We start from the raw sequence: 20,047 nt of genomic DNA, 5'->3' as shown, positions 1-20,047 counted from the left end.
ACAGGCAAACATCAACACCAACAGCGCTTCTTTCACAACATACATTCACGCATGCACACCCGTGCACACACACACAGGCGCGCGCGCACACACACACACACACACACACACACACACACACACACACACACACACACACACACACACACACACACGCACACAAACACACACCCTTGCAGTGCAGTGGGAGGTTGCAGTATACAAGGGGGGGATTGAGAGGCCTGTGTTGAGTCAGATGTGAGTGTACAAGGTAATAGGCTGATTCATGGCTCTTTAGTGGACGATACTGTTGGAACCACTTATGGTCTTTCATCTGAGGACATGAATCCTCACTGCTCACATTGTAAAGATTTATTCCATTCATCTGCTCGGCTCTGTTGGCCAAAATAAAGACAGAATAGCAGGGCTCGACATTACAGTAATGGGCTGATTCATGACTCTTTAGTGGCAGATACTGTTGGAGCCACATGAGCTCATTATCCCTATATATTGGGAAAATTAAATTAAAAAGGAAGCAATAATAGCAAGCATAGCTGCATGGTCTACAAGCTCACAATGCGTCACAATGTGAGACGTTAATTGTGAGCTGGTAAAACTGTTATTTTCGCCATTATACACAGCATGGCTGAAGTGGTTAAGGTCTTTCCTCTGAGGACACAAGCCTCTCGGCTCACATTGCAAATGTTTACTTCATCCCTCTGCTTGGTTCCGTCGGCCAAAATAAAGACAGAATAGCACGCGGTGCTCGACATCACTGTAATACGAGTGTGCCTTACCGCTGGACAAGTAGAAATTAAGGCCAGAGAATTAAGCACTTTTTGTCTTATCTGTCTTATCACATCGTTGTGACGACTATCCTGACGGGTATGATGAGGCCAATAGAACTCCATATATAGGAATAAAGGGACACAGAGAGACAGATACAGAAATATCCATATATGTACGGGCATAAAAGGGACACACAGTGGGTGGAACGGGTACTCTGACACGGGTATCGAGACACAGAACTCCATATAGGGACACAGAGAGACAGATACAGAAATATTGCATAGCCGGGTGGGGCATGGATCTCTAACTTCCATCGTTAACAACTCAGTGCTCTACAGCCAGGCACCAGTCTATACTCTTATATCTATAAATGCACCATGTCTGTCTGTCTGTACGTACGTGCGTACACGAACCCCCACCGGTTCCGACTTCAAATTCGACACACGCGTTCCACACCCCCACAGGGAGTGCAGTGCCCGGTGTCGAGTCGGTCTGACCCACGGTTGTCCAGAACCGCCACAAAAGGCCTCTGCCTGGGCTCTGGACAGGGCCCCTGCCCATTGTCCATGTATGGAGCTTGCCTCACAAGTAACAACACTCGACTTGGTGCTCTACAGCTGGACACCAGTCTAGTATATCTATAAATGCACCATGTCTCTGTCTGTGTGTAATCCACGTAACTCGAGAACCGTTCGCCTCACCGACTTCAAATTTGACACACGTGTGCCACACCACCGCAGGGGGCGCAGAGTCAAGTCGGTCGGACCCACGGACCCCCGCCCCAAATATGCCCGGTCTCTGGACAGGGTCCATATATGGAGCTGGCCTGTTCTGATATCATTCTGACGTCTGCATAGACTCCATATTTGGGCATGCCTGACAAAGAACTCCATATATGGGCATAAAAGGGACATCTGGGTGGGGCATGCATTTCCAACTTGCATCGATTCATTCCAAGTAGGCCAGTGCCCAACGTGCACCGCTGTAGAGGTTCCTTAGCCTAAAATTAAAGGATAGATTTGTTGTCTCCCTGGGACCCAAACGTACAACTACGAATTATGAATAAACCACTTAAGACCTATTTTCACTATACAATTTCTGTGTATGTATTTTGAATATTTTCTAAATCACACACACGCACACGCACACGCACTTGCAACCCACGAAAACAGGTTCGCGACCCAAAAGGGTGCATCAGACCCTTAAGGGACACTTCACCCCTTTTGCAACCAGATCTTATTTTAATGATGTTTGGGAGACAATTAAGAAACACTTCCTGGGGTTTTTATGTGGGTCATGTGCGCTTTTAGATATTTTAGTATTTCAAAGGTTATTAAAATATCTAAAAACACATATTAGCCACATAAAAACCCCGGGAAAGTGTTTCTTGTCTCCCAAACATCATTAAAATAAGATCTGGTTGCAAAACGGGTGCAAAAAAAAGTGTCCCTTTAAGGCGGACAGAATGGGCAACCACATTTCTTCTGGTGTATTTCCCTGAGGAATAGAGAGGCGCACACCCTGTATTTTGTCTGATTGTCAATCTAATTATCTTTTACCTTATGATTTGTTCCACATGTGTTGTACTGTTGGGGGCGTGGTTAGGCTAAATGGCAGCAAAGTAAATCTGCAAGCTTAGAAGTATAATCTAAAGGCGCCACCACAGAACTGCAACTCAGAACCGATAAGATAAGCCCATGAATGCATGTTCTATCACTAACAGTATCAAGCCTAAAACCTCTTAGTTTGTTCATGTAACGTGTGCGTGTGCATGTGTGTGTGTGTGTGTGTGTGTGCGTGCGTGCGTGCGTGCGTGCGTGCGTGCGTGCGTGCGTGCGTGCGTGCGTGCGTGCGTGCGTGCGTGAGTGCATGCATATATCATATATTTGTTTCTGTAAAAATATAAAAGATGTAATTAAAGAGACCAAATTGGTTGTAGTTTTGTAGGGAGTTATATAGAAACTGAAGCTGTTTTATTAGTTCCTGTATTAGTATTAGTTTCTGTTGTATGGTATGCCAGTTTTGTCTAACTATACGTGACCCCGGACCCCCCCTCCCAACACACACAGCGGCTTGTCAGCAGGCATTTTCAATATATTTGTTGCACAACTAAGTAAGTGTTTAATTCCCTCTGTTATTCTTATTTTAAAAGTCACACAATAATGCATACTTGCCAACAAAAAGATACAAGAGAAAAAGTGCACATGCGAATAAATAAATAGGAACTGACAGCAGTCCAAAAGTTAGTTCCTCCATGCCTGACACTAGAAAAGAGAAAAACTTCCAACTGTAAAAAATACCGTACTAATATGTTGTTGTTCGCACAATTATAAGTGTGTGTGTGTGTGCGTGTGTGCGTGTGTGCGTGCTCAGTGATCAGCTTCAGAGTCAAGTGAATTGTTGTTATTGTTGTTCTTGTTTTGTTAAAATAATAAGTGTTAAATAGTGTCATAAAAAGAAAATACATTGTCAATTCGGGAGACCAGTTTGAACAAATCAGGATAGAGAATTCATACAGGATACAGGATAAAGTGAGCAGACTGACAGCGGTTCAAATACCGATTCCAACGACCTTTGCTTCGTGTCCTCCCCCCATCTCTCTCCCCATTTCCTGTCAGACTACTGCAATTTATCAATAAAGGCAAAAAGCCAAATAATATCTATCTGTTTCTGAACCTCCTATATACAGGTTTAATGTTTGTCTTTAGTTCAATGTGTGTTTAATAAACGCCATTGACAATGAAGGGAAATCTTACGTCATTTTGTAACTCATTACGTCATATTGTCTCTATAATGTTTGTGTTGGCACCGTTTGTTTTACATCACCATTACATCACCTAATCATCATGAGTTAGACTTTAATATATGAAATTGACCGCCGACCCCCATCTGAAAATATGTTGTTCCAGGGACCCCCCAGAAGCAAATTCGAGTTAAAAACGTGTGCCACATTTTCACGATTCTTCAAAAATAGCAGACCTACAAGCTCGTAGCGCAGATCTGCTATTTTTGAATAGCTAAAGCATAACATAATGCTTACAACACCAAAAAGGGATCCCGCCCAAAATGGGTTAAAACAACACAGCACATCACTAGGACTGAGCTTCCAGTCGTGCAGAACCTTTACACCCATTTATTGCAAGAAGTGTTGCAAAAGTCAGGCATGCAAGAGAAGAGACGCATCACTTTGTGATGTGAGAGAGCACACTTAGTGACCCAATCGAGAGGCTGCTCACGACTCGTGGTTGACTGAAGTAAAACATTTAAAGAAAATGTGGATTACAAGTTCGCAGCTGTCAATGTATTCATCATGTGTTCAATAATATCAATCTACACATTCGTGAATATATGTGATGTTTTCTGCGATTTAAAATGTTAAGTGTGAATGTTATACAATTTCATACGATTTTTTGTTCATCAAGCCTGCGAGCTCTCTCATTTTACAACTTACCGGTATTCATCATTTTGGTGTGACATTTACTTCCCCTCCAGAGAACACACTGTCATTATGTCGAGATCGTCAGCAAACTAAAGCTTTTGATTGTTGTTCTGAGACGACCGTTATGGTTGGAAACAATAGGTAGGATTTTGGCCAGAAGTTAGTTTTAAACAATATACTTCCTGAATAGAACCCACGGCACTGAAAACTAGTTATAGCAATTACATCTGAGACATTCATTATGAATTTGCCTCCAACATGTCCGTCTTTTCTTCTTCCTCTGGGTTTATTGCAGGGTGTGTTCTGTCTCTTATGAAATCACTCAATTGGAGACAGATTCCACACATTACATCAACACGCAGATCAGATCTACTGTGGGATTACATCAGTGTGGTCTGCACAACTCTCTCTCTGGGGTTTGACTCCAAAGCCTCCTCTCCCAAACTCATTACGCAACACCCAACACTGTGGGCCATTGATCAACTTAATGACTAATGCCACATGCTGAATGGAGAGGCAGCGAGCGCCACGCATGTCTGGATGCATCCTGCGACTAAAGTCGTTTACTTTAGCAAGAGTCTCGTGAGGATTACACAATGATTTGTCTTTTTTGTGTATAGTTCTGCTTCATATTGTAGATAATAATGTAGAGAGACAGGAGAGAAAGAGAAATGGGGGGGAGGGAGGTGAATTGCAGTACAGAATCGAACCAGGGATGTTAAGGTGTCATGGTTCACACTAGCCGTTGCACCATTGGGGCAGCCCAACACAATGAAACATTAACATACATGTGATTAGAAAAATATGACCCTGCGGCCTCTAGTTTGATGGTGATAAACATTAATGCCTATCGACAGAGCAGTTGATGGGTTCACCACGTTTGACACACAGCAGCGTGATCAGCACAGCTGGCGCTGACAGGCATAAAACTGTCCTGCCTTTTTTTAAAGACACAAACCACCACAAAAACAGTGGCGTTTATTGAATTTTATATGACTATTTAATTGTTGGTCTCTGCATCCTATCCAACATGGTCCTCCAAATAGGGGGGAAGAGGGAGTTGCTTAGATACGGCTGTAATTATTGAAATCTTGCACACTGTCAGTGGAAAACACTCACATTAGGAACACCATGTCCACAATGATGCTTTTAGGGTCTCAACACTTGGGAATCTTGCCGCTAAAAGGAGATTACAGCCTGGCTGAGACTCTGAGAAATGGTCCTTATAACTCTGAGAACCGGATACGCAAGTTTTACCACCCTCAATGTAGAGGCCTGTCATTTGTTTTGTTTGTTAAATCTTATAGGCACTATACTGTATGTATCTTTGTGTAGAGTTATATTTTAACATTGGGAAAGGAGCTGGTTGCTCAGTCGGCTAAAGTATTTATTATACAGATGAACATGAAGGCACACAACTAATTACACCATCATGGGTTAAGCCAGATTAATACTAGTTATGCGCTAGTAGGCCTGGGCCGTGGTTCAGCGGTCCAGGCACCTTGGCTGGTGATCCAGTCTGGCAGTGTGCCGCGGGTTCGGCTCCCGATCCCGACGGCCTTTACTGCATGTCTTCCCCCCATCTCTCTCCCCATTTCCTGTCCCTCCATAACAAATATAAAATAAAAAATACATGAAAAGGTTATGTGCTAGTATGCTGGGGCCATACAGCAGTATAATGCGAGTACTGACACAATGCTGTCATGTTATGTTTTGTTTTCTCTTCTGAACAATAGTGCACAACAAAGCGCCTCCAATGTTTTATGATGTCTTTAATTATTGAATTGAGACTTGTGAATAGCACACACGTTAAAGGGCAAGTGAGCGAGACAAACAAAGTGTTTGAATTGTTTTCCCTTCATGCTGTTGACAGAAGCAATGAAAAGGAAAACGATTTTGTATAAGTTGATATACTACCACGGTTGCATGACACCCTGTGATCTGTCTGTCTGTCTGTCTGTCTGTCTGTCTGTCTGTCCTTCACATCCATCCATCCATCCATCCATCCATCCTCTCTCTCTCTCTCTCTCTCTCTCTCTCTCTCTCGTTCTCTGTCTCTGACCAAAAACCCTCCAAAGGAGTCATTTTGAGTCATCTCAAAATGACCCTGTTCAGATGACTAGCTTTGACTCAGACACATTGACCACTGACTGCACATTAGCTTGTTGGCTGTGGTCTTTATTGTGCAGCCACGAGCACGCCACACTAACGCTAACACAATGACACTCAGACACAATGACAGCTATTTTTGGTATGTGACACAGCATACCATCCAATCCCGAAAGAAATATGCCTTTGTTGTAGATACAGTTCACATGCATGTTTACAAATAGCTTGGCCAAAAATATTATTATGCCCCTGCCTCCTCCTGAGCTGAGAGCCTTTGAGAAAGACCACTGTCTGTCTCCATATGACTGCCTCTTTGTGTATTTACTGTGGATAACAGTGTCTGGGCATCCTTTAAGTATAAGCACCAGCAAATGACCCTAGCAAAAGTATCTGAAATACTATTATCAATATCATAGTAAGTTTGATGTAACAGGTAGAACATCTGAAGCTACAGTACTGTAGCTGCTGGATGATTGATTGATTGATTGATATCTTTATCAAAAGTAGGTTTCATAGCACAGCAGGGAGTGTTTTGTGTATGGTGTACTGCAGCCTTTCTGTGCAGAAATCACATCACGTCAACACCCATGCATTGCCATGCAAGGACCATTGTAATGCTCTGTTTTAGTTAAACAGTCAGGTTCCCATGGTCCTCACCTGTTCTAAGTCAACTGCAAGGCACCAGTTGAGGCAAGAGAAACTCTGGGACTCCGGGACCCGTAGCTGGAGAGATCCCTGAGTAGGGCCTGGCAACTACTGCTGTACACTGCCCTCCAGCACCGGTGAAACCTGGCCCTGAAAAAGATCCCATCTGTGATGTGGAATGCTACGGAGAGAGGCGTCCCAGAAACAGGGCACACTGCACCTTTCAAACAGCGAGAGGGAAACCTCAATGCAGCCCGACCCCCATGGCGTGAGTCCAGGTCTCCTGAAGAATTGTGCCTGAAGGACCGGGCTTGGACATCATGACTTTTACATTCATTTAACAAAAGTTACCTGCTAAAATCCTAATAACATGGAGCCTAATACAGGAAAGAACACAGAAGGACATATTGAAGCCACAGACTCGCCTGAGTAAACCACCACCAGTTGGCAGAGGCTTCAAACTACGATACTGCAAAACAAACAAATTACTGCACAAAGACCTAAGCTAAACACTGTTGTCTAATAATAATTAATTAAACATTGATTAATTTGAACAAGCCTCGCCCACAAAACACGCATTCCTTTTCCGTCACAGTATTTGTCTCTCTAACCTCCTCATACACGCACGCACGCACACACGCACGCACGCACGCACGCACGCACACATGCACGGTGCGCATTCACAGAGACACACACAGTTGCCCACATGTCAACAGCCGCGCCTAAATCACAGTGAGCGAGAGAGGCTATCCTCACTTGACTCGTCTCATTTGCTCCACTTGAAAACAGCTGTCACACTGTTATAGTTGCGGGTGTTACAGTTTTGAGTGACGGATATGAGGAGCTCTGCACAAAAGTCCAAATGATTGCACTTCTTTTCTCCACACTCGGCCCTGCATAACTTTTGTTTAGAACGGCCAGAAAACAGCGTGCTGTTTGGAAATGAATCACATGTGAGGCAAATTAACAAGGATCCACAGTACTTTGAAGTTTGAACCAGGAGGAGGATGATGATGATGATTTATTTGTTTTTAATTCAGGGCAGCCTCCCTATGTTTTGACATTTTTATATCTATGTGGGTGTTTCTGTGCTGGTGAGAATGTGAATTTCCCTTTTGGGGATTAAAAAAGTATTTTCAGTCATGATATCAGACATACAGTACGTATATACAGTATAAGTAATGTTTATTATTTATAATTCTTTATTATTTCAGACGCCAACATGGCAAACTGGCTGATTGGGAGGTCACTAATTAAGTAGCACTCTTCAACTCACCAGTAGGCACTGCCACTGGAAAAGAGAACAATTTCAAATTAGGCCAAAGTGACTTTTCTCAGGAGGGTGGCTAGCTGACATCTCCCTTAGGGACAGGAGGGTGGCTGGCATCTCCCTTAGGGACTGGAGGGTGGCTGGCATCTCCCTTAGGGACATGGGTGTGGCTGGCATCTCCCTTAGCGACAGGGTAAGAGGCTCAGTCACCTAGGAGACAGACTTTATGTGGAAAGGAGCCAGCTAAGGTGGTCCGGGCGTCTATGTCTCCGAGGCGGATATGCCACATGCAGGGCAGACCATGAAGGACCAGATGGGTGGATTATATCGAGTGGTGGAAAGTAACTAAGTACATTTACTTAAGTACTGTACTTAAGTACAATTTTGAGGTATTTGTACTTTACTTGAGTATTTCCAATACCTATATCTACAAGCTCACAATGCGTTGCGATGCGACGAATTGTGAGCTTGTAGATCTGCTATTTTCAAAATATTTGTAGACATTTGTAAACTTGAAATGGGACATTCTGCATAATGACTACTTTTACTATTGGTACGTCAAGTACATTTTGATGCCAATACTTTTGTACTTTTACTCAAATACATTTTGAATTCTGGACTTTTACGTTATTGATACTTTTACGGTATTGATACTTTTACTTAAGTAAGATTTGTGAGTACTTTTTCCACCACTGGAGGATGCCACATGCAGGGCATAGACAAAGGACCAAATGGGTGGATTATCTCCATGCTGGGTTTGGAACGCCTCAAGATCCCCCATTTAGAAGTGGCTAGATGTGGGCTGGGAAAGGGAAATCTGGTACCCCCCATAACCACCAAACCCTTAACCACTTCCTACTACATCCAGTAGGCTACGTTACGTATGCTGTGTATGAGGCTGTCTTTTCTTTTGTCTTGTATTCATGCTGTCACTGTGTGTTTTTATGTTACAATTGTCAGGATCTGTCTCCGTACGCTTTATTTTGTAGTGATATAGTATTGTTTCCCTCTTTATGTGGTGTTCTTGGGTTTTACTTTACTGCTGTGTTCCTTTTATTTTTTAGAGTATGTTTCCTGTAGTTGTTGCCTGTCTTGTCTCGCCTGTTTGTAATTGCAAATGTCGTTCACCTGTGACTTGTTCAGTTCCAGCCTATCGTGTGTGTTGATTGAAGTTAGTCTTTGTCTATTTATAACCTCTGTGTTGTTACCTCTCTTGCCAGTTTGTATTGTTGCTCTGCTTCCCTGCTCTGTCGCCTGCTTTACTTAATAGTGAGTTTATGTTAATTACAAATCATTATTTGGACTTGATTGGACTGCCTGAGTGATTCTGCATTTGGGTCCTCTCCCGATACAGCAATAGGCCTATAAAGACATTTCCATCATTTTTGACATTTCTTCTACTTTAATTCCAATTGTAAAAAAGGGGGCCATGTCCTATAAAAGTGAATGTCTGTGACGAGTCATTACATTGAGTGACAAAGTTGGATGGTTGGCTTATATAACGACAAACTATTCAATCGCAGAGAAAACAAGCTCACAACGTGCAGATCAGTTATTATTGCCCAATTGGACAATATAGTATACTGCCATGCAGTGTTATGGTGGCTTACGAAATGAAACACAAACCGCTCTTCCTAATATTTGCTGAATTTAAAAACTCAAACCTTTCACCAATGAGCTAGCTGAAAGAAAATATCTGTTGATTATGCCCACAATGTTACCAGATGTTTATTGAGAAGCCCTTTGTCAAGTTTTAATGCACTGTGACTTGGCTTTAAGTCATATTGCAGGGCCTGTCTCGAAAGGGGGGGGGGTAACATGTTTAGAAAAGTAGTCTTCTGACCATGAGAGTTCAATTCTACTCCACCCACTAACAATCTGGTCCTGGGAAAGAGGGTGTAATCTCAACTCTCTAAAATAACTATAGACATGCTGTTGAGCAAGAACATGACCTCCACTCACAGCAGTGCATACAACAACTCAACAGGCCATAGAAGGCTGTGATGTGTGTACAAGAATACTAGATCACAGTGTGTGTTGTACTAAATGTATACACTAAATGTGCAGGTTAGACTCATTCAATTCTGAGAGTAGCTACAGCATACAACATTTGTATACTTTCAGAGTTAAATTAGCCTAACGTAACAAAAAGGAATTGTGCTAATGACCTATTGACTAAAGCTCTGGTTTTATATACTTTGTTGTGCAACAAATCGCAAAAAAGCTGATTGACAGGCTTACAACACAAGCGAAACATGTGGAATTTGTTTTGCTGTGTTAGCCACATAGGTATTGGATTTCTTCCAAAAGGGGAGTCACAAAACATGATTTTTGTTTAGGACTGTCTTCCGTGAAGGCCGTTTGTCATCTGAACTCTGGACGCTTTGTGTGACTGGAATGCAGATCTGTGGTCAAGGGGGAGGAGAGCTGATGCCCTAAATTGTTACAACACAGATGTTTCGAAGGCCCCATCTTCATCAATGTCAAAGGTAATGTAGGGAAACATAAAACAGTCGTCCTCGAAAGTGACAGTTAGTATTTGACACAGTAGGTGTTTCAGTATGATCAGTTAAGGCGTTTCTTCTTGACATTCCCCTGAAAAGTGGTTTACAATTGGGGGAGGGATCAGGGAGCATTTCTTTATAAGATGATGGAGAGAGAGAGAGAGAAATAGGGGGAGAGAGAAAAAGAGAGGTTTGAGAATGAATATATGACATAATGGCATACGTCATTGGCATGTGATGTGATTATACTGTAGGTCTGCAGCACCCATACAGTAGATCTAAGTACTGATAGAAGTACTGATAATAGAATGTGCAGTAGCCTAAGATATATGCATCATATACTGTATGTCGTCGCCATCATCGGGCAGAAATCCTTGTATGTCCATACTCCATGTTGGGCAAAAGTAGTGAAAGTAGGCAGTCCACACATGCTATTTCTGAAACTATGGAAAATTCCCAAACTTTGCAAATGTTCACCTATAATGAATGGTATGTCCCAAGTGTGGCTGTGTGTGGGTTTTATAAATATTCAACCAATGAAAGGTATTTACAAGAGCTTGTGACTAAAATAACTACTTTGGATCCATTGAGACACAGCTAGGTTCTTTGTTCCATTTCCTGAAAAGTTTTTTTTTTTTTTTTTTTACATACAAGGTTTCCACCCGAAAGCAACACTATTATTGTTCCTTCTCTTTCTATCTCTCTCCCACCCCTCCCTTCCTCCTCCACCTTTCTCCATCTACTGACCTTTGCCTGGGGAATATAGACAAAGCATATGAACCAAGTGCGCTCAGCAAATGACCAATGTGTCCACGGTACTATAAATATTATCACATACAGATGCAATTACATAATTGTTTGATGTAAGCAAAACATAATTTTCCAACGTGATAGCGCCCAGACCTGAGACATTAGCAAATTATTATTTCTTAACATCTGTTTTGACCTCCTACGACAGTATAACTGCCGGATGGGTGGGCATGTATTACGTCAGGAGCATTTAGATATTGTTTAAACTTCTTTTTTTTTTCACAGTTTTGTTTATTCAAGATTTCAGGGTATACAGTAAATCAAACAATATGACAGATATTGTTTAAACTTCTATCCATCATTAGTCACTGACCATTATACTAAAATGACTTTCAAACACTTCTCTATGTTTGTCTAAACATGCTGACACTAATAATGTGCTATGTGCCATATCCATCCCGCCTGAGAGTTAAACATTCCCAAACAAACCGTAGAAATGTACTTTATACTAGGTGACGCAGCTCTGAATAGTACAGAGCATTGGTTCTCAAAATTGTTTAAAGTCAAGGATGGACCACCAAATTGATTTGTATCTCTCTGCGGGCATATGAAAAGATGTTGTGGCAGGGACCCCCCCATAAGATAAGATTTGTTAACGTTTGTCAAAATCTTTCAAAATAGACTGAAATAGACTAATAAAATAAATAAAATTGTGTTTACTTTCAAGTAAAACAATAATATGGCCCGTATTCAACAGTGACAAGTGAGAGAGATTTTCTTTGAGTGGTGCAACCACTCCCTTACGGAGCTACTGTATGTGTGTGGCTGGCTGGCTGGGTGCGTCTGAGCACGAAAACAGCATGGTTGTTTTTCACCTAACCTAACCTAACACACACACAAACACACACACACATATTAACTGTATATATGGTGATTTTGGGTGTGCCAGTACAGTACAGTACAGTACAGTACAGTACAGTACAGTACAGTACAGTACAGTAGAGGCTACAGTAGAGGGACCCCCACACGTTAACTCTGTAATTTCTCAACCGTTTCGGACGCGGGACGGCTTGCCGGAATCGGGACCGGCACCCTGGGTGCGTTCCTGTGGGTCAGTACAGTACAGTAGAGGGTACAGTAGAGGGACCCCCACACGGTAACTCTGTCATTTCTCAACCGTTTCGGACACGAGGCGTCCGAAACACACACACACACACACACACACACACACACACACACACACACACACACACACACACACACACACACACACACACACACACACACACACACACACACACACACAGGAGTGAGTTGCACCACTCACTTCACACGGGTGTGAATGAATTGTGCCATGAATTACAGATGGGATGTTTATCCATTTAAAGACCTAGTGAAATGGCCTTTGCGGTCATCTTTTCAGTTTCAGTCCGCTGTAGCTCTGCTATACACTGTTTGTTTACAAGTGAGAGACAAGACGGCCAGCTCAGCATGTTTGCTACTACCTGGCTTATAATGTTTTCAGATACATATTTTTGCGTGCTGATTAAGTTAAAAATTAGTAATACACAGTCTGGATGTCATCTTGAATGAGATTCAAAATAAAGTAGTTCTGTAATCAAAATCAGCTGTTAATGTGGTAATGTGGTAATCAATCAAATGAAATCAAGATTCTTCGGGCCGCATTACATCATCACGTTTGCGTTCAAATGAAATAATTTCAAATTGGATTTTTATGGTCTTTTGATATAAAATACACAAAATGGAAATGTTTCCATTGTTTTGGCATCTATATCTTTAAAATATAACCGCACCCCCCCCCCCCCCCTACCCCCCCCCCCCCCCCCCCCAGCTCAGATCGTTTAATGCACCTAATTTTTTTAGGTGCAAAGTACAAAGGAAGACAAACAGAGGCTAAGGTGGCAATTAAAAGACTATACCCATCTCTGAGTAACAGGGGTAGTCAATACAATTAGCCAATGTCTGTGGTCGACCACAGACATTGGCAAATTGAATGGACTTGCCCCGGTTACTCACCTGTTTGAAATGCCACCTTAGCCACCTTAGCCTCTGCTTGTTATGACTTGATATGAATAAAAATGCATTAAACTGTCCGAGGCGCTCTGGTGAATTCTTCCTCCCATTTGCTGCTGTGTCCTGCCCCTGTGACGCAACGGACCTGATGCGCGGTGGAATTATACCTGGACAAAGAATTTAAAACAAAAAAGGCATAGGCCTACTATGTCTTGTCCATATAATTTTGTTTAAAAACAATAAACATAATATATATTTAAAGATATTAGAAAGACCACACAGCAAAATGCTGTGTAATTGACCAGGTGACCCCCCAGGTGCAGACACGGAAGTGGGGACAGGAATAAGGTGGGTGATAAGTATTTGCTTATTGCCTATTGCTTTGCAGCTCAAGAGGGAGATATGGGCTGCAGGCTATAGACTAATTCAGAAACGGGTCTCATGGTCACAGCTTACATACCGAGCCGACATACGTTACTCTTTTACCTGCTTTTTACTAACACGAACTTTATAAAGATGCCCAGAACATTGATGAACCTGTGTAGTTTATGGCTGCTCTAACAGTGGTGGCAACATTCAACTTTGGAGAGAAACGGAATGTCAAAGAGGGGACAACATTTTCTAATCAATTTGAAAAACACATTTTTAGGATAAGAATTTTCCTAGAATAGCCTAGAGAAGCACAATGTCACAGTGTGGCGCTTTGAACGTGACACATTAAGTGCGCTTGCCTTGTAGAACAGCTAGCTAGTTTTGAACGTTTTTGAACACTTTTGAAAACTTTTCGCCTATAAGCCCAAAATATGGACACCAGGTTGAAAGTGGTTAAAAATCGGGACACATCGGCTGCATAATTGCCGATATCGATATCGAAAAAAAGTAGAATAAAGATACTGTATATCGTCCGGGCTCCAGGACAGAGTCGGACAGCAGCAGCGCTGACCACATGAAAAAAGCAATTCTCCTGAATGCTGCCTTCCAGAATGGCATGGAAAGGAGTGGCATTTTTGCATCTCTTTCACCGTAGTAAATGCTGCATTCATGGTCTGGAAAGGGCAGTTGTTTAACAGGTAAAAGGGCAGGGGCTCAAGCCCCCTTTGATGTCTATGTGTGCACGTCCCTGGGCGTGATGAATACTGGAGAATAGACAAAATAAATAAGAATAGCAATACTGGTACAAAATGTGTAGTGAAGCAAACTGACATGCAGCAGAGTCTAATCTGGCAGTGTGGAAGTGGTAGTATACTACTGTGTTTTGTTGAGGCGTGATTTCAGAGATCAGATGCACTATTCCTGTCTCCTTGTCTGTCTCGATCTGCACCTGGGTTTATCTGTTTTGCAGCCCACATAACAGTAATATTAGTGTTGGTATAAAAGTTGATATGATAAAGTGTTTAAACTTGTAAACCCCAGGATGTTTTAACTGACCTTTATACAAACAGTATACAAATATTGAAGGAATCTGATATCGTTCACTGATTCTCACACCTTGAGAAGCATGTTGGTCTTGGTGTTTTGCTGGGTTTAGTTTTTTTTTTTTTTTTTTATAACTTGGTGGTTTCATGATAATTTAAAATGTGCACTGTGCGGGTTGGAGAGAGAGGTGTCTGCATCCATAGAGCTGTATTAAAGTGGCATGTCACTTGTCTCTGCCCCTGATTCAAAAGCACCTGATGTGACGTCTGATGTGACCTGGTTGTGTAGACTTGTGAATTGCATATTTCCACAGTCTCATACTGCAACACTTTCATGGCAAACTGACTTTATTGAATTAATAAAAATCAATACAGTGGCAAACATACAGTATGTGTTATTCATGGCACAATTCAAACTGGATCCAAAAATGTTCCGTCTCTCGCCGTTGCCTAGCCGATGGTAACTGTTATTTATACATATTTCTTCTGAAATAAGGTCCACCAGAAGGAGGGGGACTTGCATTACACCTACAGTATTTCAAAGTATGTGAATCAGCCCTCTGGTTTTGTAAACTATGAATCGGGGCCCAAAATGGGTCATGACCCTAATAATAGGCCTGTCACGGAATGTTTGGAGAGAGGTTACCATTGTTTACAAGGGACACCCCACCACCACGCTGGAGGAATGACAACACAAAGAGAGTGCAATATCATCACCTTCAGTTCCCTGGTGGTACCCTTCTATTTATAGCAGTGGTTCTCAATGTGGGGTGATTAATGGCTTAAAGGTCTGTAAGAGTGTACAAATGGAACCAAATGGACCTGTATCGGGTCAATGTTCCATTTGAACAGTCTAAGAGTTAAATTAACACTTGAGGATTTCACAGAATACATTGGGGTATCAAGATTTAAAAAATAATAATATAATAATAAAAGATTTGCTTAATGTTTATGAAACTGGAGGTCCTTGCAATTAAAAAGGTTGCGAATCACTGTTCTATAGCATTCTGTGCCCACTACCAGTCATGATTTAGGCATTTTCCTTGTTTCATTAAGTGGGAAGTGGTCAAAAAGCTGTCCTCCTTCCAACATGGTGGTACATTTGTCGTAACCACTGTTAATATTCTGCTCAGTCATTCCACGTCAGACTTCTATTGTGGTAGGTCTCCGTCTGACTGGAGTCGTAAGATACGCTTTAACGAGCTGTTGTATTAAAAGGAGAGATTTAATTTCTTCGTTTACTTTCCCTCACTGGGAATGTTGAAGAACAAATGCTCCAGGCAGGCCACCAGGCCCCCCACAGTCTATCTGGTCTGTCTCAGCCTGGTTTAGTGTTTTGCAATGGCTGAGTATAGGGACAAAAAATGGGTCATGGGAGAAGATACAAAATATGTTTCCAAATAATTGTGGAGAAATTTGTGTCCAATGCCACTGGCTATGTTGCCAAACCCTCCATATAACCCCTGACTTTAAGATGGGTATGAAGAGATTTACTACAGGCCTTGTGGTATAAAATAGGGTTGATATTGTTATTGTGCGAGTACTTAAGGAATAGCCTGCACCATTAGCCGTTGTTTGGATGGTGGGGAGGAGATCTTGTTAATAATTACCAAATATATTTCCAGCGTTTGGATTTCTGAATGATGGAAGTTTATCTAGAAAAGTATAAAAGAATATAAAAGCTTGAGTCAGTGGCCTAATTGGCCTAATGCTACAGCATCAAAAGCCCCCTCATATATACACACACACACACAACACACACACACACACACACACTCACACACACACACTGCATGTACGTGCGCACACACATGAGCTTCCAGTACTTCCAAGTACTTTAGTACCTACTGAGTCTATGCATGATGTGTAGCCATGGAGATGCTGTCTATACAACAGATTCTTTAATGTTGATTTATGTCCGTTAAGGACATAAATCGTCCTGAGATGTCCTTTTTAAATAATCGTTTTACATCGTGGCCCACAACGTGGCCACGATGAGTGTGCAGCCTTTTCTTTCGTAAACCAACGTTTCGACCTCGTAAGGTCTTCGTCAGGGAATGACAGCAGAGAGGTTCCATCAATCTGTAAAGTAGGCACTGACCAGTAACTCTGGAGAAAAGCTTTTCCTTTGGATATAGTAAATAGCTGGTGATCAATCAAGAGGCCAGTCTACCTTGTGAGCTGTACTGTCGTGCCTTTCATGACGTTTCTCAGACTCCGTAGCGTAGCCATTCATAATCTTTGAATTGTTGGTGAAGAGTAATGTCTAATTTAAAGTGTACAGGGTTGGGTTTTTTTTTTTTTGTTGTGGAAAGAATGCCTCCGTGTCTTCACACTCAACCTGATGGTCAAGCTCTAATGCTGGATTGATAATATGCAATAAAATAAAAAAAATAGGGACATAGTAATAAGCTTCATTCACTGCGGGAGCCGGGAGGTCACCTGAGACTTCCCTGAAATGTAGATTAGACAAAAACTATTCTCAATATCCTTCCCTTCTCTCTTTACGGGAATTTCATTCTCAGACATAAATCGCAGTGCTCGCAGCAGAGCTGCAATCATGTCATGTAATAGTGGTTGTAAAGTATATCTCCAAGCTTACTGCTTTTGTTGGTCCATTAAGGTATGCAAGCTATCCACTGTTCTGTGAATTCCTAAGTTCTGCTAAGCGTGTGGAGGTATAGAGGGCATCTTGATTACTGTTGGGCACCTTGGGGTTTTTTAGCCTACTTTTAGAGCCACGAGACAAATAAAAACCATTCATCGTCATCAACTTTGAATCATGAACCCTCGTGTCCCTAATCTGGGACAAACTTTGGTGAAAATAGCCCGATCTACACATTCTCTCAACACATTGCAAGGTGACACGTTGCGAAGAGATTTGGTGTAGAGGGAAAAGGAGAGGACCTATAGCCCTGGGGGAACCTGGTGGTTTAAGTGGTTAATAAGCAAGATAAACAACAGACTGCAAAGGATGGAAAGTAGGCCTAAGTTGTGCGATAACAGGGGCCACCTCGCAATACAATACTCGCCCTGTCTCTCATCCACCCAGATGTCTGAATCCCCCCTGTTATCTGCAGCATCTCCCTCCCCATCCTCCTGTAAGATGCTTAAAAGTTAAAACGGTCCTCATGTATCACCAGACTAAACATTCTCTCGATCACATCACATGGTATTGCTCTCTAAAGTTCATATTTATGTGAGCCACTTTTTTTAAGCTATGCGTTTCCACTTTTGCCAACGTCATCGCCTTAAGAGAGTTCAGTGAGGAGTGAAGTCAGTTCATGAGGTTGTTGTTGAACTTCGAGGCTTGGGTCCAAGGCACACCGCGGTGTATTGAGTCCTGGCCGGAGGTAGCCAGCACCAAGGCGTATACTTTGGGAGGAGGCCAGCGCTGCTAGAGATGTTTGCCGACTATCAATATTCAGTCTGCTGCCCTCATGTTTTATAGTAGCCTACTCTATAGGTCACTACTACACTGGCGCGTGTCCGACGTGTCCCACTGGAAGATAAGCAGTAGTAGGCCTAGCTGCTATAATGACTTATTTTATTTTTAGTATTCGACTATTCGTCGTATTATTAGTTTAGTTTATTTTCGATGCCTATAAGTTATCAATTTTGAAGGAATAGAGCGGTAGACAGAGAGACAGAAATTGATGTAAGAGTTCCATCCAAAAGAACACACACAAATCCGAACACATTCCCTGAATGCAGATCAGCGTGGAAAATCAAGACAGATGTCAAGTCTCTTTTTTTCCCCTCTTTTTTTTTTTACTGTCAGATCGACCCGATTGCTGCATGTTTTTCGCGGCCGTTTCCTTCCAAAAATATTGTTCCAAATCGTAGAGTTTGATAAAGCTTCCCAATAATCCCATCCCTTTGGCGCAACAAGTCCTTCCTTCCAGCCGCGTCCCCCTCCATGCAGGCGCACAACCGCCTTCCCAGCCAAATAACGGTGCGCACACCGAGCAATTTCGGGCATCTGTTAATGCTATCAAAGCCTTTATCTGTACTGAATGCATTCTTGCCACGTCTACGTGGCAGGTAGCCTACATTTAGACTTATAACCTATGCTATGCATGCATTTTTAAAAAACATTTCGCGGGTAAAGCATATGGATTCCTTTGCTTTAATGCGATACACTATGCACATTAATGTTCATTCATAAAGCAATGTAATATTTGCTATACTTACAGTGTCTTTCTTTCCAGTGAGAGTGGTATAGGTAGTTGAGATAAACTCCTAGACTGGTCCCTGCCCGAATGTCCAAAAGAAATGTTGATTCTCGGTGCGTACAAAAAAATGTTGCTCAAACGGTCCTTAGAGATTCTGCAACAGCAGTGTCAGAGACGGGTTACTGTCAATCTCCAAATCCAAGTCACTGGCTGGTAAACTTTTCATTTTACGTCCGTATAGCAACGCACAGTGTTTGATCCGCGTACCTCTCGTTCTCACCCTCTCTCTCTCTCTCTCTCTCTCTCTCTCTCCTCCAGTCCAGATGGAATTAGCCCTGATGTGTCAGCTCCGGTCCCTCGGTGTCTCTCTCTCTCTCTCTCTCTCTCTCTCTCTCTCTCTCTCTCTCTCTCTCTCTCTCTCTCTCTCTCTCTCTCTCTCTGCTCCGCCAGGCTCTCGCTCCGATCCGACTGCCACACACACTCCACAGGAGAGGACCTTTGTCTGCGCATGACGTCACACGCGCGCACACACGCTTACACATACATACAAACGATCGCACAGTCAGTGCACGCGCGCGCGCCAAGACGAGAGGAGAGGTTGTTCGTTTTTCCCCTCGGTGCGTAATTGGAAACACATTTTTCAGTAACTTGTTAAGAGGAGAGAGACAGGAAGAGAGAGAGAATGGGTGGAGGGGGCAAGGAAAGGGAAAGAGAGGGAGAAAAAGAATAAGACAGATAGAGGGTCTCAAAGACACATTGTATTCTTAACCAATTAACCTTCCAGAGAATACACGGGAAATATTTCCTCTCGTCTGCCATCGCAGGGAAAAGACTCCCTCCTTCTCATATGAAAGTTCTCTCAGGTTATGGGAAAGTATTTGCCTGGAGCAGCTATGTCTGCCAGACTGCCAGCTTTACGCCATCTGTGAACACTTTGG

The 20,047-nt window shown here is 42.5% G+C and overlaps 1 protein-coding gene across 1 annotated transcript in view; it reads right to left on the bottom strand.

Moving 5' to 3' along the window:
* Window positions 1–19,485, bottom strand: part of lpar1 (lysophosphatidic acid receptor 1) — a 72,082-nt gene extending 52,597 nt beyond the window's left edge. The window contains exon 1 of the mRNA XM_079524613.1: window positions 19,129–19,485. The gene's annotated coding sequence lies outside the window, so the exon portion shown is untranslated. The remainder of the gene's footprint in view (window positions 1–19,128) is intronic.
* Window positions 19,486–20,047: the final 562 nt, after the last annotated feature.

Source organism: Electrona antarctica (genome assembly GCF_951216825.1).
Source record: "Electrona antarctica genome assembly, chromosome: 16".
Classification (NCBI taxonomy): Eukaryota; Metazoa; Chordata; class Actinopteri; order Myctophiformes; family Myctophidae; genus Electrona; species Electrona antarctica.
Note: the sequence above shows the minus strand (reverse complement) of the source record. Positions and strands in the feature narration are given on the sequence as shown.